The sequence below is a fragment of the Rhinoderma darwinii genome (genome assembly GCF_050947455.1).
Source record: "Rhinoderma darwinii isolate aRhiDar2 chromosome 2 unlocalized genomic scaffold, aRhiDar2.hap1 SUPER_2_unloc_31, whole genome shotgun sequence".
Taxonomy (NCBI): domain Eukaryota; kingdom Metazoa; phylum Chordata; class Amphibia; order Anura; family Rhinodermatidae; genus Rhinoderma; species Rhinoderma darwinii.
In genome coordinates, this window is record NW_027461698.1 from 345,800 (window position 1) to 367,605 (window position 21,806).

The 21,806-nt window shown below is 45.1% G+C and overlaps 4 non-coding genes and 1 pseudogene across 4 annotated transcripts; all 5 read right to left on the reverse strand.

Annotated features, from left to right (window-relative positions):
• Positions 1-4,697: 4,697 nt before the first annotated feature.
• Positions 4,698-4,868, reverse strand: LOC142677573 (U2 spliceosomal RNA; annotated as a pseudogene).
• Positions 4,869-11,332: 6,464 nt separating this feature from the next.
• LOC142677563 (U2 spliceosomal RNA) lies at positions 11,333-11,520 on the reverse strand. Its single transcript, XR_012852570.1, has one exon. It is a non-coding gene; the product is annotated as a U2 spliceosomal RNA (small nuclear RNA).
• A 6,569-nt stretch (positions 11,521-18,089) lies between these two features.
• Positions 18,090-18,280, reverse strand: LOC142677131 (U2 spliceosomal RNA). The gene has a single exon (XR_012852180.1). It is a non-coding gene; the product is annotated as a U2 spliceosomal RNA (small nuclear RNA).
• A 1,124-nt stretch (positions 18,281-19,404) lies between these two features.
• LOC142677407 (U2 spliceosomal RNA) lies at positions 19,405-19,595 on the reverse strand. The gene has a single exon (XR_012852430.1). It is a non-coding gene; the product is annotated as a U2 spliceosomal RNA (small nuclear RNA).
• Positions 19,596-20,722: 1,127 nt separating this feature from the next.
• Positions 20,723-20,913, reverse strand: LOC142677132 (U2 spliceosomal RNA). Its single transcript, XR_012852181.1, has one exon. It is a non-coding gene; the product is annotated as a U2 spliceosomal RNA (small nuclear RNA).
• Positions 20,914-21,806: the final 893 nt, after the last annotated feature.

Consider the following 21,806-nt stretch of genomic DNA (forward strand, 5'->3'; position numbering starts at 1 on the left):
TTATAGTCGCTATTCAGAAGGGTTATTGGTCTCCAGTTCTTCAAAACTGCGATGTCACCTTTCTTATGTAGCAGGGAGACCTCACCCTTCCGCCAGGACTTAGGCAGCATCTTGGAATTAAAAACTTCATAAAAAAGGCTAAAAAGATCCTCTTTTAAAATGTCATACAATTTGACATAAAACTCACTGGGTATACCGTCCGGTCCGGGAACTTTTCCGGCTTTAAAACTCTTTACCGTTTCTAAAACCTCCTGCTCCGTCAGCTCCTGTAATAAAAAATTCTGGGAGACAGGGTCTAAAACAGTAGTAATCTCCTTCAGTGAGTCACGCATAAAATTATGATCCACAGTTTTAACACTAAAAAGGTCAGCATAAAACTCATGAACTTTACTTAAAATACCCTGTACATCTGACACACCTTCAATATTTTTAATAATAGCCTTTTTATTGTTAATTTTTTTAAAAAAGTACCTGGAGCAGGTCTCATTCTCCTCCACATGTTGAATTTTGGAACGGAAAATGATTTCTTTGCCTTTCTGCTCCAGGCACTGAGCTATTTCTTTTCTTAAGTTAGTGATGTCAGTTTTAACGTCAATTTCATTATCTCTCATTTTGTACAGGGTCTGCAGGCGGGTGCTGAGAATTTTAAAAAAAGCATGTTTTTCTCTGGCTTTCGCCACGCTCTTTTTAATAAAAAATTCCTTTATTCTTTTTTTCATTTTCTCCCACCAAGCACTGATGGGAGTACGCATGTCTCTCCCCCGCCTGCATTTTTTGTAAAATTCAATAAAATCAGTAAAAACCTGTGGATCATCTAAAAGGGAAACATTTAACTTCCAGGACTTCTTACACACCGGTTTATTAAAATCACGCTTTACATAAAATGTTAAAAGCTTGTGATCTGAAAAAACATTAGTTAAAACTTCACAATTAAAAGGCAGTACATTCTCATTACAAAAAATAAAATCTATCCTGGAGCTACAGGTGGCGTTGCTCCAGGTAACGCCGGCTTCCTCTGGGCTGCTCCTATTACATTCTTTGTACACATCAGTTAATTTAAAATCATTTACAATATCTTTGAGCAGTCCAGAGGTCTTATCGTAATTCCTACTTGTAGCACTGGTAAGCCGGCGTTCCCCCCTCAGGATACAGTTAAAATCACCTGCGAGGATAAAAGGCTCAGTTGTATTAATAAAAAGAGGTAAAATTTCTAGCATCTCTGCTCTCTCATTTTTGTCAGGTGAGCCGTAAAAATTTAAAAACTGCCATTTTACGCCGTCAATAAAAGCTTTAACCAATAAAATACGTCCTGGAAGAATCTCTTGAATAAAATCAATAAAAACGTTTCCCTTAAAAAGAATGGCGACCCCTGCTGATCTGGACTCATTTGATCCAGACCAGACTGATGGACCATACTTCCAATCCTCTTTATATTTATTGTACTTCATCATATGGGGAATGCCGCACTCCTGCAGGAAAAAAACAGAGGCTGCCAGGCAAGATAAATAATTGAAGAGAGCAACCCTTCTAACTTTGGACTTGGCGCCCCTCACGTTGAGGGATATTCCCTTTAGCTCAGACATTGTGGAGATTTAAGGCGGATTTTGATTTTAAAATAATAAATATTAGCGTATTTTAAAATCAGATATTTTCTCCACCAGCAATACCAAAAATCTCGCTGGAACTTATATACCCGCCCCCATCTGAATCGTTTGTAATGAGGGAAAACGCGGGAGAGGAACTGCCTTCGCTGAGGATAGCGCCAGCAACCAAACTTCTGTGCATCGGGAGCCCAAACGCAGTCAGGCCTCCCTGGGTCTCAAGTGGTTGACCATCTAGATCGGGTGGGTCCCCTAGGGGGCTCGCACCTCCCCCCTGGGGCCATGCAGGCTCTTCTGGAGGGGGAGGTTGCGCACAAGGTGGGGTGTCAGTTACCACAGGGGGAACAGTGCCCGCCCTCCTCACCAGTCGCGGCGAGGAGGGGGTCCTAGGAGGAGCCACATCGCTTTTCACTGTAGTGTCCATCTGCTCCTCCCCTGTCTCCCCCCTACTGACTCTCGTTTGCCTCCCTTTTTTCCGGGGACCCACCGGCACCTCGTCCTCTTCATCCGACGAGGATGCCAGAGATCCAGGGCTTGGAGCAGGCCCGGCACCCCCTGAGCAACCAGCCTTCTGGGATGCCTCAGTTTTTCCGCCCTGCTCCTTTTCAACCTTCCGTTTTGCCTGACGTTTTTCTTTTGCGCTAGACTCCCTTTTATCCTCCAAGGTTGCTGGCTGCGAGGTACCTGTTTTGGCTCCAGTCCCTCGCACCTTTGAAGCCCAGGTACCTCTCTCCTCTGTCCTGTGGCTGGTCTGTTCCTCTCCCTGAGGACGGGTTTGGTCTGCTGGTGGAGCACGTGGGGGCGCCCCGGGTTGCTCTTCTTCTCCGCTTCGGTACCTATGAGGACAAGAAAAATACAGGTGACCAGTTTTTTGACAAAAATTACATTTCTTTTCTCCTATGCACTCCCTTATATTGTGCTCTTTGCTTCCACAGTTTCTACAGGTGACATCGCAGTTAAAACTGGTATGTCCATAGGTACCGCAAGCCCTGCAGAAGTTTGGCATCCCTGAGAAGTAGAGGTCGCCATTCACATTTCCAATTTTAAAACGAGCCGGTGGTAACCTCGTTTCCTGGGTGGAGGGGTCCTTTATCAGCGTGACTAAAAACTTCCATTTGGCGGTCCACACTCCACACTCGTTCATCACTCTCCCCATGAGCTTGACATTTTTGAAGTAGGCAGCTAGAAATGCTGCCACTTCCATATCTCTCACATATGGGGAATACATCTTAATCACCACGAGTTTGGTTATTTCAAATTCATGCTCTACTACCTTGACTCCCGCTGTCACGAGTTCACCTTGTTTCCTCTCAGCTCTGTCCATAGCATCACGGAGTATTCCTTCACCCATGAAGGTGACATCATAAATTCCTCGTTTCGGGTAGTCCTGGATAGCCAAGAGCTCGTTCTTGTGGACCGCCAGCAGATTTTCCAAAATGGTATGGACCAAGAATTTGATACCACGTGGACCGCCTCCACCCTCTGCCACGATAAATCGTGCAGAATTCCTTAGCCGGGCGTATACCGGCACCGCATCAGGTTCGCCTGCCATTTGCGTAGCCAGGTCGAACCGCACAGCTTTCGCTGCACCCCTTGGGTTAAGGAGACCAAGGGGCTGGGGGGGGGGGATCGCAACTCGTTGCTACGGACTAAGCCTCTCTCCCAAATAGCAGCACGGGGGTGAAGTCCAGGCGAACCTGGACGATCCCCCGAGGCCGAGAGAGAGGGTACCGGAGCACCTCCCAACCAAGACCAAGGCAGTACTGATACGAATAAACAGCACTACACTTGATCTCAGCCAGAAGGCCGAGAAGCGATAACCCGAACGGGCCGCGCGTTGACCGAGCCTGCCCAATACTGCTGTTCACCCCTTGCAGCGATTCAGCCTACTCCTAGGCAATTCCATGGGGCCCTGCAGGCTCACACACACTCACAGCTACTAAGCGGGAGGTGAATAAAGGCCGGAGAGGAAGCAAGACAGGATTTGCTTCTTTTGCTTGCACCACAATGCAGTGCTGAAAGAGGAGGAATCGACATAAAAACGCCTTCCTGGCAACGCCCAAATGCCCTCCTGCCGTGCAAACACTGGCAGCAGCAGCAGCAGCAGCAGCAGCAGCAGCAGTAAGTGCATGCCCACTGCCACCCCTTCTCCTTTCACACCTTGTATCAGCTTTAATCCAGTCCAGTGCTGTCTGCTGAGCAGCACTGACCAACACTGCCTGGGCCCAGGCTTTTATCTCTGAGGCCCCATTATGATGTCAGAAAGCTGGCTCTGGCTCCTGCGGTCTCCACTATGACACGTGCAAAGTTCCGTCTGAACTTTATATAAGACGGTGCGGCTCAGTCAGTCACTCAGTGTTGCCTGAGAGGGCAACACTGCAACAGCCGGCCCCCAGGCTGTCTTTTTTTTGCACAGCTAGTTGCCTCCAGGAGGCCACAAGAGGGAGACAAGGGACTGCAAAATGGAAAATAGGCATCCACCAACTTTACAGACAACTTGTTCTCCTTGCTCCTACAACCTCCATCCTTGCACAGTTTGTTATTCTTCCAGGTAACATAGTAACAAATCCAAATTGCTGCTCTCTTTGTAGGCAAGCAAGGGTTTGTTGCAACTGCAATTCTTACTTCTTCTTGAAATGTAGGGACCACAGTACATTCCATCACATCCATCTAGTGTACACAGGTAGGTCCATTGTGACGGGCGGGCCGGCGGGCTGGCTGCTTTAATGGCTGTTTGCTGTTCCCCTACTCCACTCCACTATTTGACTATGGTGCTGCATCAATCAGTGGCTGGCTCAGGTGCAGCTCTTTAACCTACCTAGGAGGGAGGGCGGAGAGAAGACAAGGAAGGTGAATGAGCTGTTCCAATGTGAAATGCCGGAAACACAGAAACACAGACGACACAAAACAAGAGGTGGCAATGTATTAATTAATTGCATTTAATAAATTAGCTCATTATCACACATGACTGTACAAATGCATTGTCCAAAAGGTGTTGAAATAATGGGATTAAAAGGGGAGATCCCATCCAAAAGACAAAAACAATGGCAAACACAAAAAGCACTTTTGGAATCTGATTTTAGTAAACACATAAGGAAAGGGTGCACCGGTCCTGGAAATACTGCAATACCAGGTCAATGCGTGGAGTGGACAGAGCAAGCTCTATTTCCATCTCCCTGTTCTAAAAATCCATTTAATATATGGTCCCCAGATAGGGGACGTATCAGATATTAAACTGATAAGAACAGATAAGGTTTCAACAAAGATTTTATTGATTCACAAGTTCGTCATACAATAAAATACAATATGTACATTAATATAAAACTGTTTTCCATAATTGTACATTCCAAGCACTATTTGCATCTCTTGTTCCATAGTTTTTCCTGTCCCTTAAAAAATATATGTACATTTCACTAAAAGCAAGTTTAATACATTCGTCCACAGAAATAAAATCACGTTTAAAAAGTAAAATATTTCTGACTTTCCAAATGGCGTTTTTAAGACAATTTATCATACTCCAACAAACCATGTACTGTTTAAAAGTTGGGCAATTAAATAGTCCGTAAATTATATATTCGTATATTAGATCTTTTAATCCACAAGTCCATTTTAAAAGCACGCCGACTTTCCTCCAAACTTCTTGTGCGTAAGGACAGTTCCAAAATAAATGTAGCACAGATTCATCATTCGCACAAGAGTCTCTTGGGCATTTTGCCCTTGCCACCAGGCCTCTCCTGTGCTGAAAGTCTCTTGTTGGGAGGCACTGGTGGACCATCATCCAGGCAAGGTCTATATGTCCATTTGCGAGAAATTTCCCAAAGACGTTCCGCCATACTTGTCTAGACCTCGTCTGGGAATAGTTTGCCACAGGGATAACCTCCTCATTCCCCCTTAGAATTGCAGACAGTTTCCTCTGGTCCTTTAAAACGTCGCTTTCTTGGTCCTTTAAATGAAATGTTCGTATAGTCTTTTCTAAAATCACATAATGCTTTGGGGGGCATAAAAGAACAGGGGAATTCAACGGAGGCATACACCATTTTTTAAAAACCATACCGGCAGCGTACTTTAAAAAACAACTAAAAACGCCATTGGAATTAAAACATTTAAAACAAAAGCAGAAAAATTTGACATAAAAGAAAATATGCAAATTAGGGACATCTTTTCCACCATTCAACTTGCTTTTGTACATATGATCTCTTTTTAATCTTTCCATCTTTGAACCCCATAAAAACATAAATATAATTCTGGTTAGTTTTTTAATCAAAACATCCGATGGAGGGAAAACCATTCCCACATATAACATTAGCGGCAGTAAGATCATTTTTATTATTAATACCTTGCCCTCCATCGTCAATTCTCTAAGGTTCCAGAAAGAGATCTTTTTTTCCATTTTGCATAAAATCTCATCCCAATTGTCAATCCCATCATTTGTTTCTTTGAAAATGATACCAAGAATTTTTATTTTATCTTGTTTTATGCTAATTTCCGGAGTCTGGGAGGCGTCCCAAGCTCCAACGCTCAGACATTCACTTTTTGCAACGTTTAATTTAAAACCTGAAGCCTGGCTAAAAAACTCTGTGCACCTTAAGGTTCTTTTGAGCGAAGCAGGGTCTGTACATGCTACTGTCACATCATCCATATAGCTCAACACTTTTACCTGGTTGCCACCTCCTCCAGGGATAGGAACCCCTCTGATGACTTTGTCCTTGCGTATCTGACACAATAGGGGCTCCATCGCACATATAAATAAAATCGGGGAGAGCGGACACCCCTGCTTCACTCCAGATTTTAAAACCACATTTTCGGTTAAAAACCCATTAATAGAAATTTGGCTAAAACAAGACTTATATAGAACCTTAATACGACTTAAAATCATCTCAGGGATTGACATTTTCTTTAAAACATTAAAAAGGTACAAATGTGAAACTCTGTCAAAAGCCTTCTCAAAATCTAGCGCTAGGAGGGCTAAACCTTGACTCCGGTCTCTTGAATACCATATGACATCACGGATTATATTTAAAGTCTCAGTAATACTTCTCCCAGGAACCCCACAAACCTGGTCCGGATGTATAATTTTGCTGATCACTATTTTTAACCGGTTTGCAATTATCTTGGCCATTACTTTGTATTCCATATTTAGGAGGGTGATAGGTCTCCAGTTCCCCAGCAGAGTCCGATCTCCTTTTTTAAAAATCAAAGACACTACCCCCCTCCTCCATGAAACCGGCAACATATTTACAGTAAAAGCATCTTTAAATAACACAAAAAGGTCGTCCTTTAAAATGTCCCAAAACGTTAGATAAAATTCGATGGGAAGTCCATCTGAACCAGGAGCTTTCCCATAAGAAAAACTTTTAAAAACAGTAAAAAGTTCTTCTAAGTTGATATCCCGTGATAAAACCTCCTGGTCTAAAACATCTAACTTAAGATCAAGGACATTAAGAGCATCTGTTAAAAAGGACATATCAATACACTTTCCATTAAAAAGGAGCTGGTAAAAATCATGAGCAGACTTTAAAATACCTTCCCTAGAGGTTTGACCCTCCAAGTTTAAAATCACATCTCTTTTATCCATAACTTTTTTGAAGAAAAATCGGGAACATTTTTCTCCTTCCTCCAGATGTTGAACTCGGGATCTGAAAATAATTTGTTTACCTCTTTGTTCTAAACATTTCTTAATTTCTGCTTTCATACTTTCTATATCTTCTTTCACATCTATCCCCAGCTCCTTGAATTTAAAAAGTGTTTGCAACCTTGTGTTAAAATTATAAAACCATTGTTTCTTTTCTTTTGCTTTCCTCTTACCTGCTTTAATAAAAAATAACTTAATTTTTGTTTTTATTTCTTCCCACCAGGTCAGCATTGGTATGTCGGGGTTTTTCTGCTGCTGCCAACACTGGTAGGATTGGCCAAATTCCAGCTGAGTCAGAGGATCCTCCAGCAGGTGCGTGCTCAACCTCCAGAGGCCCTTGTTTACCTTCAGTTCACCACTAAACTCTATCTTAGCCTGCAAGAGTTTGTGGTCAGAAAATATATTAGATATTAAAACAAATTTCACTGGGTTAAAATCCTCTGATAAAAATATAAAATCGATCCTAGAAGCCACTCTCCCATTGGACCATGTGTGGCCTAGGTCTGCCGGCAAGAGCAACTTCCAGGCATCCCTCAGCTTAAAATCGCATAAAAAATTCTTAAGCAGGTAAGAGGTCTTATCTAGTTTGCGGAGAGGGTCACCCCCCTGCCGGCATTCTCCTTCACATATACAATTGAAATCTCCTCCTACTAATAAGGGGGATGACCCAACACAAAACAATGGTAAAATTTGCATTAACTCCGCCCTCTCCTGCTTATCAGGAGAGGCATATACATTTAAAATACGAAACATAAAACCATTAAAATTCAGGTGGACTACTATTGCTCTGCCAGGTAAAATCTCAGTCACAGAATGTATAATAGTAGAAAAGCCACGGCAGAGCAGTCCTACCCCAGCAGATCTATTTTCATTGGAGCCGGACCACACGGAAGGACCCAGCTTCCAATCTTTTTTAATGTCCGAATAGTCTATTGCGTGTTGAAATCCACACTCCTGTAACAAGCAGAAATCAAAGTCCTCAGTCTCTAGGAAGGAAAACAAAGCAGCCCTACGAGCGGGGCTCTTTAATAGTCTCACGTTCAGTGAGACGACATTGACGAGAGGCATTACACATATTATGGTGGCGGATCGTCCATGCTCGAGCCACAACTAAACTCCTGGATGTCTAGCCCACCAAAGATCTCCTGCTCAGGAGACCCAGGCGACTGGATGTTCTGGGGGTTGGAAGCTGACAACTGATAGGTCACCGGCCCCAACCACAAATCGTCATCGGCCAAGCAGATATCCGGGGAGTCAAGTTCCACTCCCCTCCGCCACTTCCTTACTGGTTCATTCTCCCTCTCATCGCTGTCATCTCCTCCCCGCTCACTGGAGGCTGCTCTCTTCTCACCCTCTGGAATGCTTGACTCCATCTCCTCCACGATGTTTTGGTGGTCCTCAGAGCGGTCGTCAAGGGTCTTCAGCGAAGTCTCCTTCCTAGGCTGGCTCTTCTCACGTTGGGACTTTGAGGTCATTTGCATAGATCCTCCCTCTGGTGTTGAAAGGGATTTCTGCTCGGACTTGCGGCTGGTATTTGGGGTCGTCATTGCAGGGCTCTCCACTGAAGTTATGGAGACCCTCTGCTCTGACCCACTGATGGCAACACCACGGGACTTACAAGCAGAGGCCTGACCAGGAACTGTGTCAGGCTCCCGCTCTGTCCCAACCGCACTCCTGCTACAGGAGGCGCCCTTGACCTTCATCGCCTTGTCCACTGATAGAGATTCAGCAGACATTGGCTCCGGTCTTGAAATCACAGTCTCTTGTCTGGCGCCCTGGGTCATCATCACCCGATCCTCAGCAGACGTTACTGAAGATCGCTTTGGCTCTGACCCAGGTGTGGATTTCACAAAACTCTTCACCGTGTCAGCGTAGGTACGATTCCTGGCTCTGCTGGGGCAATCCCTGAACATGTGGCCCTTGCCCCCACATAAATTGCACAGTCTCTCTTTGGGGCAACTCTTCATTTGATGTCCGTATTGGCCACAATTATTGCACCTATCCAACTTCTCATCTTTGCAGGAAACCTGGGTATGTCCAAAGCGTCCACACTGCCGGCAATATGTGGGCATACCCGGGTAAAATATATAACCTCTGCTTTTCCCAATAACTACGGTAGAGGGTGGGTGCTGCATGCCTCCGATTCCCTCTGGGTCTTTTTTTAAGCGGACCAAAAATTTTCGCTTGCCTCCCCAAAATCCAACAGCATTATTAATTTTGTTCATAAATTTTACGTCATCACAATATCTCTGAAGGTAAGTGGTAATATCATCAGTCTCTACATGGGGATTGTAGAGATAGACTACCAGAGGGATCTCATCATAGGCAAAAAGTAATACGAACTCTAGTCCATCAAACTTTTCATCATACATTAGTTCGTTTACCTTCTTTACGACGTTCTGGCAGCACCCAAGATCCTGGAAGGTGATGGTGTGGGTTCCTTTGGCTTCGTTGTCCTGGAAGCAAAAAATATCCCTGTGATGTAGTCCAAGCGAACCCAAAAGCACTTCTCTGGCGATAAATTCCAAGTTCTTCTTTGGTCTGTGTCTTTCCTCCACTTCAATACGAATAGTATTCTTCATCCGGGCCTCACCCGATGCGTACGAAATCCTGGCTGGCATCTCTCCCGTCTGGCAGGAAACAGGCCGATTGCCTGGGGATCCCTTCCCGTTGCTCCCGGACTAGGCCTTTCTCCCAATAGCGACAGGGGGGTGAAGTCTGGGCTATGAACCCAGACGATCCCCCCAGGCCGAGAGAAAGGGTACCGGAAGCACCTCCTGACAAGTCTCCTGGATAAATCCACTTGATCTTAGCCAGAAGGCCGAGAAGCGATAACCCGAACGGGCCGCGCGTTGACCGAGCCTGCCCAATACTGCTGTTCACCCCTTGCAGCGATTCAGCCTACTCCTAGGCAATTCCATGGGGCCCTGCAGGCTCACACACACTCACAGCTACTAAGCGGGAGGTGAATAAAGGCCGGAGAGGAAGCAAGACAGGATTTGCTTCTTTTGCTTGCACCACAATGCAGTGCTGAAAGAGGAGGAATCGACATAAAAACGCCTTCCTGGCAACGCCCAAATGCCCTCCTGCCGTGCAAACACTGGCAGCAGCAGCAGCAGCAGCAGTAAGTGCATGCCCACTGCCACCCCTTCTCCTTTCACACCTTGTATCAGCTTTAATCCAGTCCAGTGCTGCCTGCTGAGCAGCACTGACCAACACTGCCTGGGCCCAGGCTTTTATCTCTGAGGCCCCATTATGATGTCAGAAAGCTGGCTCTGGCTCCTGAGGTCTCCACTATGACACGTGCAAAGTTCCGTCTGAACTTTATATAAGACGGTGCGGCTCAGTCAGTCACTCAGTGTTGCCTGAGAGGGCAACACTGCAACAGCCGGCCCCCAGGCTGTCTTTTTTTTGCACAGCTAGTTGCCTCCAGGAGGCCACAAGAGGGAGACAAGGGAGTGCAAAATGGAAAATAGGCATCCACCAACTTTACAGACAACTTGTTCTCCTTGCTCCTACAACCTCCATCCTTGCACAGTTTGTTATTCTTCCAGGTAACATAGTAACAAATCCAAATTGCTGCTCTCTTTGTAGGCAAGCAAGGGTTTGTTGCAACTGCAATTCTTACTTCTTCTTGAAATGTAGGGACCACAGTACATTCCATCACATCCATCTAGTGTACACAGGTAGGTCCATTGTGACGGGCGGGCGGGCGGGCTGGCTGCTTTAATGGCTGTTTGCTGTTCCCCTACTCCACTCCACTATTTGACTATGGTGCTGCATCAATCAGTGGCTGGCTCAGGTGCAGCTCTTTAACCTACCTAGGAGGGAGGGCGGAGAGAAGACAAGGAAGGTGAATGAGCTGTTCCAATGTGAAATGCCGGAAACACAGAAACACAGACGACACAAAACAAGAGGTGGCAATGTATTAATTAATTGCATTTAATAAATTAGCTCATTATCACACATGACTGTACAAATGCATTGTCCAACAGGTGTTGAAATAATGGGATTAAAAGGGGAGATCCCATCCGAAAGACAAAAACAATGGCAAACACAAAAAGCACTTTTGGAATCTGATTTTAGTAAACACATAAGGAAAGGGTGCACCGGTCCTGGAAATACTGCAATACCAGGTCAATGCGTGGAGTGGACAGAGCAAGCTCTATTTCCATCTCCCTGTTCTAAAAATCCATTTAATATATGGTCCCCAGATAGGGGACGTATCAGATATTAAACTGATAAGAACAGATTTTTTTGAGTTGACTACCCCAACAAAGGAGGTAACCGTTTATTTAAAATTTTGAACAAATTTACAATAAATCAATACATTTCAACAAAAATTTACATAAATTTACAATCATGGTTTTTTAATACAGATAAATACAAATTGTCAAATAAAAACAATTTATAAAAGGGCACTTGGTGGCATCATATTATGGAACTCCATTCACTTAAAAACCATTTTCTACATAAAACAGGAGAGAGTTTTTTATCTAAAAGAAAATATTTGTACATTTCATTAAGACAAATGGCTAAAACATCTTCCACAGCTAAAACTTCACACTTAAATAATAAAATGTTTCTGGCCGCCCACAGAGCTGCTTTTACGCAGTTGGTGATCTTCCATGCCATCATTTTTCGAGTCTGTGTTGGGCATTCCAGGCATCCATATAAAACGCCATCACTTGTGTATCTCCGAAGTCCTGTAATCTTCTGTACCAAGGGGAGGATTCTTGTCCATATCAATTTCGCGTAAAAACATTCCCAGAATAGGTGGTAGACTGTCTCATCATCTCTACATCCTCCCCTTGGACACGCAGCCGAGTTGGTCAGTCCCCTTCGATGCTGGAATGCCCGGCATGGAAGACACTCGTGGGCACAGCTCCAGGCCAGATCTTTCTGTGGGTTAAAAAGATATTTAGCGCTCACCATCTTCCATATTTCTTTACATTTTTGTTCATTAAAATTACTGATGGGAGCTACTAAAACATTTTCTTTTATCTTTTTTAAAATTCCTTTACTATTTTTTACTTCGTTAATATTTTTGTCTTTTAAGTTAAAAAGGTTTACAATTTTTTCTAAAATTTTATACTGGCCAGAAAGGTTAAAAGCATATGGGGAGCTTAAAACCGTGGAGAACCAACCGTTCCTCCTCATAAAATAACCTGTGTTAAAACGTATAAAATATGACCAGTAATGTTCCTTAAAAACTGCATTAAGACATAAAGTAAAAAATTTTATTAAAAGGAATGCTTTTATATCGGGGAAATCTTTCCCCCCCATTGGTTTGGGTAATATTACCTTCTCTCTCCTGAGCTTTTCCATCCTGGAGTTCCATAAAAATGTGAAACATGCTTTAATTATTTTTTTCAATAAAATCTCAGGGGGAGGGAATACCATACTTAAATATAATAAAATAGGTAAAATCACCATTTTTGTAATTAAAACCTTTCCCTCCATTGTTAACTTTCTCATGTTCCACATGCAAATTTTCTGATTAACTTTTTGTGCCACCAAGTCCCAACTGGTAAAACCATTATTTGACTCATTGAAGGAGACTCCTAAAATTTGTACAGACTCTGACACAGGGACTGGAATGTCCATTAAAACCATTTTGCCGATATTTAAGATGTTACTTTTATTAAAATTGACTAAAAAACCGGAGGAGCAACAGAATTGGTAAATCTGTTTAAAGGATTTCTGTAATGACAGGGTGTCCCTGCAAAGGACCGCGACATCGTCCATGTACCCCACCACTTTAGCCTCTAGTCCCCCCCCGCCCGGCAGGGGGACTCCGCTTATCTGCTTATCCTTTCTTAACCTGCAGAGTAGAGGCTCGATCGCACAAATAAAAAGTAGTGGGGACAAGGGACACCCCTGCTTCACTCCGGAATTTAAAAGGACATCCTGTGTCTTAAAACCCTTTACTAAAATTTTACTAGTACAATTTTCATAAAAGGCCTTCAGAGACTGTAAAAAACCTTCCGGTATACCCATTTTTTCTAAAACCTTAAAAAGATAAAAATGTGACACTCTATCGAAGGCTTTCTCGAAATCTATAGATAAAATTGCCATTTTACCTCCTCTCTCTTTCGTGTCACTGATCACATCTTTTAAAAGGTTTAAATTATCCCATATACTCCTCCCGGGTATCCCACAGACCTGATTGGAGTGTATGATCTGGCCTATCACTGCTTTTAATCTGTTCGCACATATCTTCGCCATTATTTTGTAGTCAGAGTTTAGCAAAGTGATAGGCCTCCAATTTTTAATGTCTGTTTTGTCCCCCTTTTTGTAAAGCAGGGACACCTCGCCTTTCTTCCAGGACCCCGGGAGGGCTTTTGTTCTAAAAACTTGGGTAAAAAGAGGGTGGAGATCCTCTTTTAAAATACCATAAAATATAACATAGAATTCTATAGGTATACCGTCAGGGCCAGGGACTTTACCTGTTTTAAAACTCTTTGTAGTTTCTAAAATCTCCTGTTCCGTAATATCCTGTAATAAAAACACTTGGGAAGCAGGATCTAAAACAGCATCCACCTCCTTCAATGAGTCGTTCATAAAATCAACATCAACATGTTTTGTATTAAAAAGATCCGCATAAAAACCGTGCACCTTTTTTAAAATGTTTTGGGTATTTGTTTCCCCATCTATCTCATTTAACAGGGTATGCTTATCATTTATTTTCTTGAAGAAGTACCTGGAGCAGGTCTCATTTTCTTCAAGATGTTTTACCTTAGAGCGAAAGATTATCTCCTTTCCCCTCTGCTCCAGGCACTGGGAGATTTCTTTTTTAATTTCGGTGATCTCTTTCTCCACCTGCATACCCTGTTCTCTGAACTTGTATTGGGTCTGCAGACGGGTATTTAAATTAGCATAAAATTCAAATTTTTCTTTGGCTTTCTTCATCCCAGCTTTAATAAAAAAATCTCTTATCTTTATTTTCATTTTCTCCCACCAGGAAACAATTAGCATATTGGGATGTCTTACCCGTCTGCAGCCCTTATAAAAGGTGATAAAATCGGATAAAATTTGCGGATCCTCTAAAAGGGATACGTTTAATTTCCAGGCTTTCTTCGGAGTTCTCCTTTGATCGTTCAAATTAACTTTAAAATATAAAAGTTTATGGTCAGAAAACACGTTAGAATTAAGATCACATTTAAAAGGCAGTATTTGATAAGAGCAAAAAATAAAATCAATCCTGGAGCTGCAGTTTACATTGCTCCAGGTGACGCCGTCCTCTTCAGGTAGATCCCTATTGCATTTTTTAAAAACATCAGTAAGTTTAAAATCCACTGTAATATCTTTTAAAATAGACGGGGTTTTATCATAATTTCGACTTACTGAATTAGAGAACCGGCGTTCCCCCTTTAAAATACAATTAAAATCACCAGCTAAAATAAGTGGTTCTGAATCATTGATAAAAAGGGGTAAAATTTCTAGCATTTTTGCTCTTTCCTTCTTGTCTGTAGAACCATAAAAGTTTAAAAACTGCCATCTAACACCGTTTATAAAAGCTTTGACCATTAAAATTCTGCCTGGTAAAATTTCATAAAAACGATCAATTAAAACGTTCCCTTTGAATAAAATGGCGACACCTGCGGCTTTTGATTCATTAGACCCGGACCACACTGAAGGTCCGAGTCTCCAGTCTTCCTCATATTTTTTATAATTCATGCGGTGAGGTATGCAGCATTCCTGTAGGAAAAACACTGAGGCGGTAAAAACAGAAAGGTAGTTAAAAAGGGCAGCTCTTCTTGTCTGTGAGTGCACGCTTCTTACATTAAAGGAAAGACCACATAACTCAGCCATGAGGAAAAGGGAGAGAGACAGTCTATTTTTATCTTACCCGAGGAGGCCTCAGCAGTCCTCCGCGTCGCCAGACACCCCACTCGAGCTCTCATCATCATCTTTCCTCGAGTCAAATGTGCGCATCGATGAGGTTTGAGAGGAAGACCCATCACTCAGCTGACCCCCCATACCTAAGGCGCTTCTTGAAAATGGGTCCCAGACGGACTCAACGGGTAAGATTTGGCAATCTTTGGCAGCGCCCTCCCCTTCTATAGGGGCAGGAATCGCGCTTCCGGACGTCTCAGGGACCACGCTTACCTCGGAGGCAGCTGTCCCTATATCCCCCGACTGTCTGGAAGGGGGGGGACCTTTAGCTGTCGCTTCCGGGGGCAAGTCAACTGGTTTCCCTGCCTTCAACCTGGCAGGTACTCCCATCGGCACCCCCGCTGCCACCTCCGAGTACGCCCTACGTCTCTTGGTGAGCGCTGCCGCTCCGCCCGGGACCTCTGCCTCAGGTACAGGCTGACCCAGCATCTCTTGCAGGTCAGTAGGATCAGCTTCATCCGAACTACCCTGCACCCCAGTCTCCTGGGTGGGCTCTTTCGTCCGCTGATCACTGGCTCTGCGTTTTTGCCGCCTCTGCTCTTTAGGGTCACCTGTTTGGGGGGGTCTGCTGGAGGTATCCATTTCGTCTTGCTCACCTCCTTGGGGTTCCTCTCCTTGTACGGGGGTGATCTGGCCTGCGGGCCGCTCGGGACGCCTTGGCCGGTCCTCGGGTTGTTCCAACTCTTTAGATCTGTGGGGACAAGTAGCATAGAGGTGACCAACTCGGCTGCAAAAACGGCACCTTTTCCCCAGAGGGCAAGTTTTGGTCTCGTGCTCAGAGCTGCCGCAGTTCCTACAGGTGCTGTCGCAAGACTCCTTGGTGTGACCGTACTTTTGGCACTTCCTACAGAATGGAGGCATCCCTGAAAAATAAAAGTCTCCGGCCATATCACCTATTTTAAAACGTGCTGGCGGCAACATTATCCCTCCTGTAAAATTGGCATCTTTATAACATGTTACATTGAATCTCCACTTTGAGGTCCATACACCAACCTCATTCATGACTTTGCCAATACATTTCACAGTTTTAAAATAAGGGAATAAAAAGGACATCACTTCTTTTAAGTCGGCAAAAGGGCAGTACATCTTTATAACTATCATTTTAGTGATGTCCATAACGTGCTCATAAAAATCAACACCGTCCAGTCTCGGGTCATTTTTTACCGTATAAGCCGCCAGCAGATCTCGGAATACTCCATTCTGTATGAAAGTAACATCGTATGTCCTCCTTCTTGGGTAATCCTGCACCGCCAAAATTTCTCGCTTCTGGATGTTGAAGATACCAACAAGTACGGTCTCCACCACAAATTTTAAGCCGCAGGTCGTCGCCTTCTCCTCCGATAGAACTACACGAATCGTGTTTTTAATCCGGGCATAAGCCGGTATCTCACATGGATCCTCGTCCATGGTGAGTATGGTATTGTTACGCTACTCCGTAGTAGGCGCAACGTTAGGCGCAACTCCCCTTTTCGGCCGAAACCTACACGGGGGTATATGGATCGCAACCCGTTGCTCAGGACTAAGCCTCTCTCCCAAATAGCAGCACGGGGGTGAAGTCCAGGCGAACCTGGACGATCCCCCGAGGCCGAGAGAGAGGGTACCTGAGCACCTCCTAACCAAGACCAGGCAGCACTGACTACAAGTAACCAGCACTACACTTGATCTCAGCCAGAAGGCCGAGAAGCGATAACCCGAACGGGCCGCGCGTTGACCGAGCCTGCCCAATACTGCTGTTCACCCCTTGCAGCGATTCAGCCTACTCCTAGGCAATTCCATGGGGCCCTGCAGGCTCACACACACTCACAGCTACTAAGCGGGAGGTGAATAAAGGCCGGAGAGGAAGCAAGACAGGATTTGCTTCTTTTGCTTGCACCACAATGCAGTGCTGAAAGAGGAGGAATCGACATAAAAACGCCTTCCTGGCAACGCCCAAATGCCCTCCTGCCGTGCAAACACTGGCAGCAGCAGCAGCAGCAGCAGCAGTAAGTGCATGCCCACTGCCACCCCTTCTCCTTTCACACCTTGTATCAGCTTTAATCCAGTCCAGTGCTGCCTGCTGAGCAGCACTGACCAACACTGCCTGGGCCCAGGCTTTTATCTCTGAGGCCCCATTATTATGTCAGAAAGCTGGCTCTGGCTCCTGAGGTCTCCACTATGACACGTGCAAAGTTCTGTCTGAACTTTATATAAGACGGTGCGGCTCAGTCAGTCACTCAGTGTTGCCTGAGAGGGCAACACTGCAACAGCCGGCCCCCATGCTGTCTTTTTTTTGCACAGCTAGTTGCCTCCAGGAGGCAACAAGAGGGAGACAAGGGACTGCAAAATGGAAAATAGGCATCCACCAACTTTACAGACAACTTGTTCTCCTTGCTCCTACAACCTCCATCCTTGCACAGTTTGTTATTCTTCCAGGTAACATAGTAACAAATCCAAATTGCTGCTCTCTTTGTAGGCAAGCAAGGGTTTGTTGCAACTGCAATTCTTACTTCTTCTTGAAATGTAGGGACCACAGTACATTCCATCACATCCATCTAGTGTACACAGGTAGGTCCATTGTGACGGGCGGGCGGGCGGGCTGGCTGCTTTAATGGCTGTTTGCTGTTCCCCTACTCCACTCCACTATTTGACTATGGTGCTGCATCAATCAGTGGCTGGCTCAGGTGCAGCTCTTTAACCTACCTAGGAGGGAGGGCGGAGAGAAGACAAGGAAGGTGAATGAGCTGTTCCAATGTGAAATGCCGGAAACACAGAAACACAGACGACACAAAACAAGAGGTGGCAATGTATTAATTAATTGCATTTAATAAATTAGCTCATTATCACACATGACTGTACAAATGCATTGTCCAACAGGTGTTGAAATAATGGGATTAAAAGGGGAGATCCCATCCGAAAGACAAAAACAATGGCAAACACAAAAAGCACTTTTGGAATCTGATTTTAGTAAACACATAAGGAAAGGGTGCACCGGTCCTGGAAATACTGCAATACCAGGTCAATGCGTGGAGTGGACAGAGCAAGCTCTATTTCCATCTCCCTGTTCTAAAAATCCATTTAATATATGGTCCCCAGATAGGGGACGTATCAGATATTAAACTGATAAGAACAGATACTACACTTGATCTTAGCCAAAAGGCCGAGAAGCGATAACCCGAACGTGCCGCGCGTTTTGCTTCTTTTGCTTGCACCACAATGCAGTGCTGAAAGAGGAGGAATCGACATAAAAACGCCTTCCTGGCAACGCCCAAATGCCCTCCTGCCGTGCAAACACTGGCAGCAGCAGCAGCAGCAGCAGCAGTAAGTGCATGCCCACTGCCACCCCTTCTCCTTTCACACCTTGTATCAGCTTTAATCCAGTCCAGTGCTGCCTGCTGAGCAGCACTGACCAACACTGCCTGGGCCCAGGCTTTTATCTCTGAGGCCCCATTATGATGTCAGAAAGCTGGCTCTGGCTCCTGAGGTCTCCACTATGACACGTGCAAAGTTCCGTCTGAACTTTATATAAGACGGTGCGGCTCAGTCAGTCACTCAGTGTTGCCTGAGAGGGCAACACTGCAACAGCCGGCCCCCAGGCTGTCTTTTTTTTGCACAGCTAGTTGCCTCCAGGAGGCCACAAGAGGGAGACAAGGGACTGCAAAATGGAAAATAGGCATCCACCAACTTTACAGACAACTTGTTCTCCTTGCTCCTACAACCTCCATCCTTGCACAGTTTGCTATTCTTCCAGGTAACATAGTAACAAATCCAAATTGCTGCTCTCTTTGTAGGCAAGCAAGGGTTTGTTGCAACTGCAATTCTTACTTCTTCTTGAAATGTAGGGACCACAGTACATTCCATCACATCCATCTAGTGTACACAGGTAGGTCCATTGTGACGGGCGGGCGGGCGGGCTGGCTGCTTTAATGGCTGTTTGCTGTTCCCCTACTCCACTCCACTATTTGACTATGGTGCTGCATCAATCAGTGGCTGGCTCAGGTGCAGCTCTTTAACCTACCTAGGAGGGAGGGCGGAGAGAAGACAAGGAAGGTGAATGAGCTGTTCCAATGTGAAATGCCGGAAACACAGAAACACAGACGACACAAAACAAGAGGTGGCAATGTATTAATTAATTGCATTTAATAAATTAGCTCATTATCACACATGACTGTACAAATGCATTGTCCAACAGGTGTTGAAATAATGGGATTAAAAGGGGAGATCCCATCCGAAAGACAAAAACAATGGCAAACACAAAAAGCACTTTTGGAATCTGATTTTAGTAAACACATAAGGAAACGGTGCACCGGTCCTGGAAATACTGCAATACCAGGTCAATGCGTGGAGTGGACAGAGCAAGCTCTATTTCCATCTCCCTGTTCTAAAAATCCATTTAATATATGGTCCCCAGATAGGGGACGTATCAGATATTAAACTGATAAGAACAGATACTACACTTGATCTTAGCCAAAAGGCCGAGAAGCGATAACCCGAACGTGCCGCGCGTTTTGCTTCTTTTGCTTGCACCACAATGCAGTGCTGAAAGAGGAGGAATCGACATAAAAACGCCTTCCTGGCAACGCCCAAATGCCCTCCTGCCGTGCAAACACTGGCAGCAGCAGCAGCAGCAGCAGCAGCAGTAAGTGCATGCCCACTGCCACCCCTTCTCCTTTCACACCTTGTATCAGCTTTAATCCAGTCCAGTGCTGCCTGCTGAGCAGCACTGACCAACACTGCCTGGGCCCAGGCTTTTATCTCTGAGGCCCCATTATGATGTCAGAAAGCTGGCTCTGGCTCCTGAGGTCTCCACTATGACACGTGCAAAGTTCCGTCTGAACTGTATATAAAACGGTGCGGCTCAGTCAGTCACTCAGTGTTGCCTGAGAGGGCAACACTGCAACAGCCGGCCCCCAGGCTGTCTTTTTTTTGCACAGCTAGTTGCCTCCAGGAGGCCACAAGAGGGAGACAAGGGACTGCAAAATGGAAAATAGGCATCCACCAACTTTACAGACAACTTGTTCTCCTTGCTCCTACAACCTCCATCCTTGCACAGTTTGTTATTCTTCCAGGTAACATAGTAACAAATCCAAATTGCTGCTCTCTTTGTAGGCAAGCAAGGGTTTGTTGCAACTGCAATTCTTACTTCTTCTTGAAATGTAGGGACCACAGTACATTCCATCACATCCATCTAGTGTACACAGGTAGGTCCATTGTGACGGGCGGGCGGGCGGGCTGGCTGCTTTAATGGCTGTTTGCTGTTCCCCTACTCCACTCCACTATTTGACTATGGTGCTGCATCAATCAGTGGCTGGCTCAGGTGCAGCTCTTTAACCTACCTAGGAGGGAGGGCGGAGAGAAGACAAGGAAGGTGAATGAGCTGTTCCAATGTGAAATGCCGGAAACACAGAAACACAGACGACACAAAACAAGAGGTGGCAATGTATTAATTAATTGCATTTAATAAATTAGCTCATTATCACACATGACTGTACAAATGCATTGTCCAACAGGTGTTGAAATAATGGGATTAAAAGGGGAGATCCCATCCGAAAGACAAAAACAATGGCAAACACAAAAAGCACTTTTGGAATCTGATTTTAGTAAACACATAAGGAAAGGGTGCACCGGTCCTGGAAATACTGCAATACCAGGTCAATGCGTGGAGTGGACAGAGCAAGCTCTATTTCCATCTCCCTGTTCTAAAAATCCATTTAATATATGGTCCCCAGATAGGGGACGTATCAGATATTAAACTGATAAGAACAGATACTACACTTGATCTTAGCCAAAAGGCCGAGAAGCGATAACCCGAACGGGCCGCGCGTTGACCGAGCCTGCCCAATACTGCTGTTCACCCCTTGCAGCGATTCAGCCTACTCCTAGGCAATTCCATGGGGCCCTGCAGGCTCACACACACTCACAGCTACTAAGCGGGAGGTGAATAAAGGCCGGAGAGGAAGCAAGACAGGATTTGCTTCTTTTGCTTGCACCACAATGCAGTGCTGAAAGAGGAGGAATCGACATAAAAACGCCTTCCTGGCAACGCCCAAATGCCCTCCTGCCGTGCAAACACTGGCAGCAGCAGCAGCAGCAGCAGCAGCAGCAGTAAGTGCATGCCCACTGCCACCCCTTCTCCTTTCACACCTTGTATCAGCTTTAATCCAGTCCAGTGCTGCCAGCTGAGCAGCACTGACCAACACTGCCTGGGCCCAGGCTTTTATCTCTGAGGCCCCATTATGATGTCAGAAAGCTGGCTCTGGCTCCTGAGGTCTCCACTATGACACGTGCAAAGTTCCGTCTGAACTTTATATAAGACGGTGCGGCTCAGTCAGTCACTCAGTGTTGCCTGAGAGGGCAAAACTGCAACAGCCAGCCCCCAGGCTGTCTTTTTTTTGCACAGCTAGTTGCCTCCAGGAGGCCACAAGAGGGAGACAAGGGACTGCAAAATGGAAAATAGGCATCCACCAACTTTACAGACAACTTGTTCTCCTTGCTCCTACAACCTCCATCCTTGCACAGTTTGTTATTCTTCCAGGTAACATAGTAACAAATCCAAATTGCTGCTCTCTTTGTAGGCAAGCAAGGGTTTGTTGCAACTGCAATTCTTACTTCTTCTTGAAATGTAGGGACCACAGTACATTCCATCACATCCATCTAGTGTACACAGGTAGGTCCATTGTGACGGGCGGGCGGGCGGG